The 8994-nt window shown below is 39.3% G+C and overlaps 1 pseudogene across 1 annotated transcript; it reads left to right on the forward strand.

Moving 5' to 3' along the window:
• The first annotated feature begins 8215 nt into the window (after window positions 1-8215).
• On the forward strand, window positions 8216-8728 carry LOC308421741 (protein archease-like; annotated as a pseudogene). Its single transcript has one exon. The product of its transcript is annotated as a protein archease-like (transcript).
• Window positions 8729-8994: the final 266 nt, after the last annotated feature.

Consider the following 8994-nt stretch of genomic DNA (forward strand, 5'->3'; position numbering starts at 1 on the left):
GAACCCTGAGTAATACAGTTTTTGTTTCCAGAAGTAGTTCTAGAGCAATGGAAGTATTAGGATGAATATTTGAAGTATCTAGAATAACCTTTACAATTTGTCAGCACCTACAATTAATGAAATCTCTCCCATAACTAAGCTCTTCCAGAAGCCTCTCTTAGAAGCTCAGAGAATACAGATAGCCTGTAATGGTAAATATTCCACAAACTTAAATGTAACTGGTTATACCAATCCAGCAATTATAAAAAGTAACTAATTGAGTCTGTATATATAAATTTTGATAATTTGTAGAAAGATAGGGAAAATCAGGATGTTGGGCAGTTGCTTGTGCCATGTTTAGATAAATTGACAAGAAAAAGAATAAGATCTGTGATAAAATTAAACAGCTGTGGTCCTCTCAGAATATGGTGGAACACAATGAATTTAGGGATAAAAACGAGCAACAGTGAACATAGTGATAAAATTGACCAGTTCCAGATGGGCATAAAGAGTGTAAAGGTTTTTAAGAATGCCCTGGAAGAGATTCTTTTCTTGAGTAGCCACAGAGCTTAAGCTGTGGAAAATCAAGCTAAAGCCTCAATTATAAGTTTGGCTGAATTACAACAAAAAATTATGTTCCACCCTCAAAGCATGTCAGTGGTCAAAGTAGGGGCATTAATTGGTAAAAACAGGATTCTGTAACTTGGGTTGGGAATGTGTGGGAGAGTCCTATTACAGCTAAGAACACTGAATCCTCAGATTCTTAAGGGCTTGTCTCACCTGAGAAGTCTCTCCTCCTTGGCAGAACATGTATTTACACCCCCAATCCCTGATAAAATTGTCTTTTCCACCTTTGACTTAGAAAATTATTTCATTGTCTGCTAAACCACAGTGACCTTCTCCAAGGAAGATGCCAGACAAAATAATCCTGATGGTTCTAGGGACCCACAAATAGTTACTTCTAGACTTGTAACTAGGCTTAAGGCAAAGCAGTCTCATAGAGGGGAGGTAAAATGTGTAGTCTATAATGAGGTACAAAATATTACTAAATAGTTTAATGTGTTTTCTAATTCATGCAAGCAATGGTCTGGGGAATATGTGTGAGAATGGATATTAAGGGTGCAGATTAATGGGGGAAGAAACATAATACTAAATCAGGCTAAGCTTACTGAGTGGAGATTCTAGGTTTAATATGGGAGCTCACAGAGCTAAGAAGAGTTTGTTTGAATGGAGGTCAGGTGATTAATGAAGTTTGGCTGAAGTCTGACTCAAAATAGGACCAGTGGGTCTTGGAGTTCATACTGTGGTTATTTCTCCAAACCCAAAATGTATAATTGGAATAGATATAATTAGAAGTTGGCAGTTGTATGGGGTATGAAGAGGTATTTCTTCTAAGGTGAAGAATAAGTTATTGTGCCTGGCCCCTCCCATCACCAAGAAAGAAGCACAAAGTTTAATGGGCCTATGTGGATTCTAGAGCCAGGACATTTTTCACTTAGGTGTGTTACTCTGGGTCATATATCAAGTCACTCAGAAAGCTGATATTTTTGTGCGGGGTCTAGAACAGGAGGATTTTCAACAGGTTTAGGTCAAGGTTGCTATGCAGACTGAGCTAATAGTTCGTCCATATGAACCAGCAGACTCAATGGTACTTGAGGTGTCAGTGGTAGGCCCCATAGGTGAGCCACAGAACTTTGACGCTTTGGAACTGGACTCTACTGTGACCTGTAGACACCCATTCTCCCTTTAAAAGACAGCCCTTGGCCTGCTATTGGGCCTTAGTGGACAAGTTGACATATGATCTGAGAAGTCTGCCCATCATGAACTAGGAGCATTTGACCTGCTAAGTCATAGAGGAAGACATTCTCAGAAACAATCCATTATCAAATGGAAGTGTAAACATGATCCGGCCCAAGCAGGTTGTGCAAGTTATATGACATTGTCCCAATGCCTATATCTTCCATTGCTGTTATAAAGCCACTTGCTGCCAAGAATGCACCTAGAGTCTCATGGGTTGTGCCTTATGACCAGTTGACTAAGGAGCAGAAAACTGAGATTGTGTTTATTGATGGCTTTACATATTTATCAATGGTTTTTCAGCAGCACCCATAAGTGGACCACTGTGGCAGACCTAAAATGTCATCCATGAAGGGAAATCTTCACAGTGGGAAGAACTTTGGACAGTACGCATGGTCTTACATTTTGTTTGGAAGGAGAAATAGCCAGATGTGAGATTGTTCATCGATTTATGGGTTGTAGCCAAGGGTTACATTGGCTGAATGTTCAGGGGAAAAATGGGAAAATTTGTGAGGAAAACATTTGGAAAAGATACGGACACATCTCTTGACATGGATGAAGGATGTGAAAATATTTGTGTCCTATGTATATGCTCATCAAAATGTAACATCAGCTGAGGAGGAGTTCAATAGTGAAATAGATAAAATGACCCATTCTGTACACAGTCAGCATCTTTCCCCATCTGTTTCTATCATTTCCCAATGGGCTCATGAACAAAGTTTCCATGGTGACAGAAATGTGACTTATGCATGAGCTTGACAACAGGGATTGCCACGCACCAAGTGGGACAATACTGCTACTGAGTGCTAGACCTGCCAACAGCAAATTCCAATACTGAACCTCGGATATGGCATCATTCCCTGGGGACTCACCAGCTAGTGACTGGTGGTGTCGTGAACCTTGTACCAGGTTGACTCTTCTGGACTTCTTTCCCCATGGAAAGAATATCATTTTGTTTTTAATGGAGAAGATAACTATTCTGTTATAGATTTGACTATCTGCCACAGAATGCAGCATCTAAGGCCATCTGTGGACCTACAAAACTGTGTATCCACCATAATGATATTCCCTACCATATTGCTTCTGACCAAGAAACTCACTTCACAGTCATAGCAATGAGACAGTGGGCCATGATCATGAAACCCACTGATATTACAACATTCTCCACCATCCTGAAGTAGCTGGCCTGATAGAAAGATGGAACAGCCTTTAAAAGATATAGTTAAGTCCCAATTTGGTGCAGCAGGCAGGGTCTTCACAAGACTGTATGTGCTTTGAATAAGCATCCAATATATGGTATGGTTTCTCCTGTAGTCCAGATCCAAGGTCCAGCAATCAAGGGATAGAAAAGAGAATACTTCCACCCACCATCACCTTTAGTAAGCTACCAGGAAAAATTTTGCTTCTTATTCCATCAACCTTAAGTTCTCCTGACTTTGAAGGTTTGGTTCCAAAGCCCTTCTGCCAGGAACTTCAACAAACATTCCATTGAACTGGAAGTTTAGATTCTCCCTGGCCACTTTGGACATCTGATGACTTTAAGTCAACAAGCTAAAAGGTAATAATAGTGTTAGGAGGCAAGCTTATTCTAGATTACCAAGAGTAAATTGGGTTGCTTCTCTACAATGGAAGTAAGAAAGCTGATGTCTGGAGTGTAGGAGATAGTTCTAGGACATTTCTTGGTCCTGCCATGTACTGTGATTAAACTCAATTGGAAACTACAACAGCCTAATCCAGGCAAGATGACAAAGGGCACAAAACCATCAGGAATGAAGGTTTAGGTCACTCATCCAGGAAGAGTCAAGAAATGCTGAGGTGCTTGCTGAGGGGAGAAGAAATATGGCATGGGTAGTAAACAAAGGTAGTTATAAATACCACATCAGGCCACATGATGAGTTGCAGAAATGATGATTATAATTGACATGTGTGTCCCTGCCCCAGCTTCATGCTTTTTGGCAGACCAAGTCCCCAAGACTACCCCTGCCCATTGCCTCACAGCATAGGTGAGGCATAACCCTCAGGAGATGACTCCAGACAACCAGACATACCAGGTGCTTTTAAGATGAGCGAATAAGTAGTGGAGACTATCGATAATGTGACAGGAGCCAGAGGTCTCAAAGCTGACCAATAACTTATTGCAATAAACCTGGGCAAGCAAAGATGTGCAAACAAAGGGGTACACCATGGGACACGCTGTCACACATTACATCTTTCACAATGGGATTTTTCTTTTCTTGATGAGGATGGCTGCAAGAGTGGAGGGCAGGTACAATGTATGTGTAACTCTTTTTTTCTACTTTTTTGTGTTTTTATACCTACCACCCTTTCAACCCTTATTCTATTTTAATTCCTTCCAACTCTCCATGACTAGGGAGGAGATGGAAAAAATGGTTAGAGAGGAAAGAGGGCCTAGACCTCATTAAAGTACTTTTGCTGATTAGGGGTGTTATACTTCTTAGGACAAGTCAAATCTTCGTCTTCAGTATGTTTCCAATTTTTTCTTCTCATCTCTTTGCTCACAAGCAGTTGACAAACTGCAGCAACAGGAACCATCAGCAGAAATGGGAGCAGCAGCCTTCTTGGAAAGTACCCTCAGCTCCTCTGGGGGCTCTGCAACTCATAGGCTCTAAAAAGTTCTCAGAATTTCAAATATAAACTATTTGTAGCTGGGCAAAACGCATGCCCTCCTTGTGCACAGGACAAATTATAGTCACCTTCTACGAAGCATCCTTTTATTCCACACCTGGAGTTAAAATAAAAACATATTCCCATAACATAACTAGATTTTTTTTTAGGAAATCAAAATTCTCACTGCAGGGATATGAGTGAGATTGGGGTGTATAATGTGAAATGTAATAGAATCAATAAAAAGTTAAATAAAAAATTGACATGCATGTTTTTCTGTGGTATGTTGTTAATGCATTTGTGCAGATTTTTTTCATTCCTCAATTTTTAAATCATATGACGTAATATCAATTAAGAAAATTTCAGTAAATAGTTTAAAATATTATATTTAATTTTGAGAAATTAAAATGATGTCCCTCAGAAATGTGCTTATGGTTGTATGAGACATAGTCTTACCATGTTAGGTGTAATTATGACTTGGTTAAATGTATAATGTTGAGATTTTACATGAAATAATTATATAATGTTTAGGTATAATTATGACCTTATTGTTTTTATTTGGAAGTTAATCATGACCAAAGGAGATATGATGTTTTCTCAAGTTGACAAGTGATAGACTAGTTATGGTTATTCTTGTCTACTTTACCACATCTGGAATTAAGTAAAAATCCAAAAATGGCTGTAACACCTGTGAGGGACTTTTGCTTAATTAAATCTTTTGAAGTGGGAAGACCCAATTTTAATCCAGATCTTTTGGTGTGGGAAGAACCACCTTTTATCTTGGCCATACCATCTGCTAAAGACTTATATAAGGATATAGAAGAAGGAAGCTTCACTCTGGCCTGCTTCCAGTTGCCTTGCCAGCAAGTTCATTCCTTTCCTGACATTGGAGCCTTCTTCTTCTTCAGGATTCTGGCATATTCTGAAGAGCTGCTGAGTTATCTAGCCTCATAGACGGAAAAGAAACTACATTATAACGCCAAGTATAATAATTACTCTTGTTTCCATTTTATGTTTTCTGTTTTTTCACAAAGTTACATCCCAGCTCTCATTTCTTCTTTGCTGTGTGGTCCACCCATAATGGTCTCATTTTCGCCATGAACATCATTAGCAGTTCCTACTGTGAGCTGAGGCAGCATTTATAGTTTAACATTTTAAAGCCAGGGCACAGCTGGAGATGAGTTTGGATTGCCTCCTTTTCTTCAAGGTATCTACTAAGGAATTGCAATCATAGACCTTAGACAATTTTCAAATGTTGTATGATTTCTTAGGTTCCATTGTTTGTTTGCTTGTTTTATAATCTTAAACAGCTCTCATTTGGAAAGAAAAAAGGGATTAGTAGTAGGGGAGGTAGGGAGAGGAAGAAGAAAGAGAATGACAAACTTTTCCAAAGTGTCTTATCTCCATGGACAAAAATTATACATGTATCATATTATTAATGTGACATTAGCACATTCTTTGGTTTTAAAAGAAAGAAAAAAATGTGGGCCATACTATCATTATTTTACCAAATGGGTGCAGTGTCAAAATGCCTTTTCTAATATATATGTTTATAACCTCAGACTGAAACTGCTCTTGACCATGGTCAGAGAGACTTCCATTTTTAGTGGAACCTGCAAAATTATGTATCAATAGGTTGATACATAATTGTTCAGAATGCTGAGAACAAGAAACTGTGCCTGTTTGTTATGAAAGGTCTTCACATGCTCAGATCATCCAAAATTCCAACGTGGATTGGAGAGAAGCTGTAAGACCTCACCCTAAGTGAGAGCCATTGGCAGGTGATGGCTTCCCAGGAATGGACAGTCACCCGTCTTTGGGGATATGGCTGCTAATATGTTTCCCATACCACGTATGTATATGTTGGCAGCACTAGTTGAACTTGGTGTGTTTATTAGAAATAAGACATGTAATTTGGAGGGATATGTGTTAAATTGGAGGAGAGATACTAAGGTCATTTGATATGCTCAGAAAACAATTTTTAATTAAAAATAGTTTTGAAAGAGAAAAGTCTTAAGTTTTAATTTCCCAGCCCTGCCATTGCTTCTTACGCTCTACTCCACCCCGTTTTTACCCTTCCTGTTTTGTTTATGAAACAATCTCAAGGTAGCCATAGCTGGCCTGGCCCAGGATATGTAGGTCGGCTGATCTTGTACTCCCAGAGATGTGCCTCCCATTGCCTCATGGGGAAAAGTATGCATGGCACCACACCTGGCCATGCCTTTACTCCTGGACCCACTCTATTTTTATCACCTTTGCCTCACTTTCAGTAACTTGTTTTACACATGTCTTCTCATATCTTGATTTTTTTAAAAATTCTTGGTGAGTGTCTCAGTCAGTATCCTATTGTAGTAAAGAGATACCATGACTATGGCAATTCTTAGAAAGAAAAAAAATTACTTGGGATTTGCTTACAGGTTCCAAGGTTTAGGGTATATTCAACATGGCAGGTTGCATGGTGGTACACAGGCAAACATTTTAGCTGAGAATTCTACATCTGAATCCCTGGTAGCAGGAAGAAGAGAACCACTAGGTCTGGCTTGGGCATTTAACACTGCAAAGTGGCCTCCAATGACATACTTACGCCAACAAGACGATATCTACTCTCTGGTGACCAAGCCTTCAACTTCATAAGCCTTCGGGGGTCATTCCTGTTCATTCCATTGCACTGAGATACAACATATAAGAAATCACAAAGACATCAGTTTATAGCTTTACCCCAGATTCCTCTCCTCCACAGCCTGCCAATCCATTCCCATTCATCATACATTGAAACAGTGGTGAAATCTATCCTGTAAGTTGCTCATCTCTATTCCTGAGAGACAATGGAAGGCTTCAGAGGAAACATAAGGGTTATCAGTGTAAAACTCAGATTGTATTCTCTCTGTGAAAACTGAGGGAACTTATAAGTACAGCCCACAGAAGAACAGTGGTACAGTTTGGCACAATTCATCTCTAACATCAAAAACTATATACACAGATACATACACAGATATGATGTATGTATTCATAGTAAGATGTGCATGAAACCGTTAAGAGCATCTTGCCATAATGCAAATTCTTATGAAGGAAGGTGTCTTTTTGCTGGGAGATTATTTAGCTGGTAAAAGGTCTTTGATGCCAAGGCCACCTGAGGTTGTTGTCTGGAACTGATAGGTTGAAAACAGGGAAGTAGTTCCCACAAGCTTCCTTCTGACTTCCTATGTGGATTATGGTATATATACATCTTTACATACACGCTCACCCATTAAAGTACAAATGAAAAATGTATCAGTTGGGCAGAGTGACACACACCTTTAAGTCTAGCACTAGGGAAGGAGGCCAGGTGGATTTCTGTAAGATAGAGGACAGTTTGGTTTACATATTGAGTTCCAGGTGAGCTAAGGCTATGTACAGAGAACCTTAAAATAAATCAATCAACATCAGTGTTAATAATAAAATAAACAAAATCTTTTATTACAATTATTGCAAATACTATTGTTTCAATCCTGTGGTTTTAATAATAACCCTTCCAGAAAGACATAATGACCATAACACTTGCTCCATGCTGAAGACTGATTCCAGGGTCTCACATATATTGATCAGGCATGGCCCCATACTTTCTTTTGAACAATTATCTACTAAGAGGGGAATTTCATTGTTTCATGAAGGCTTGGCACACTAGACACTTCATTTCCCAAATTATTTCTGGACTTCTCTACAGTGCTGACACAGCTCATTGTGAACATCAACCACACTCACGGAAGCTTAAGTAGTCAACCAGATGCTGAAGTGCCTAACACGCATCTAATAAATTTACATAATCTTGGCAATCATGGCCCAAGAAGAGGAGGATGTTAGAGATTACATTTTGATGGAGGAACAGAAGGTGATCAAGGACATGTATCCCCCAGTCAACTGAAAATATGAATATTTGGATCATACAGCTGATGTCCAGTTACATGCATCAAGAGATACACTGAAGGAAGCATTTGAACAATATGTCATGACAATATTTGGATATTTGACAGATACTGGGACTACAGAACTCCTCCAAACAGTGGAAGTAGAAACCCAAGGCGATGACTTGCAGTCCCTGCTGTTCCACTTTTTGGATGAATGGCTTAACAAGTTCAGTGCTGATGAGTACTTCATACCCTCGGTATGAAAGTACTTAATACTGACCTAAAAAAATTTTAAGTTATGGTCTATTGGGTGGGGAGAAGAATTTTCACTGTCCAAGTACCATCAGAGAATAGAGGTCAAAGCAATAACCTACTCAGAAATGCAAGTCTATAATGAAGAGAAGCCAGAAGTGTTTGTGATCCCCCCCCCCCAAAAAAAGTAAACGACCCTTACGAAGAACTGATGTGTTTTCTTCCTTTTGAGAGGATTTGATAATTCATTTTCTATAGTGTCTTTGCTAAATGAAAATACAGAACCAGGAATTTAAAGTGTGACTTTCAGAAATGGAAAACCAGTGTGTAGTCTTGGTCTTTGGTTCCTAGGTAATGAACTCTTCATCTTCTGAGGAGCAGTCTTGTGCTTGGCCATTTGAGCAGTAGCTGCAGGTGCCTCACGCCCTTCTACTGCAGTGCAAGCGCTCCATCATGG

The sequence above is a fragment of the Micromys minutus genome (assembly GCF_963924665.1).
Source record: "Micromys minutus genome assembly, chromosome: 6".
Taxonomy (NCBI): Eukaryota; Metazoa; Chordata; class Mammalia; order Rodentia; family Muridae; genus Micromys; species Micromys minutus.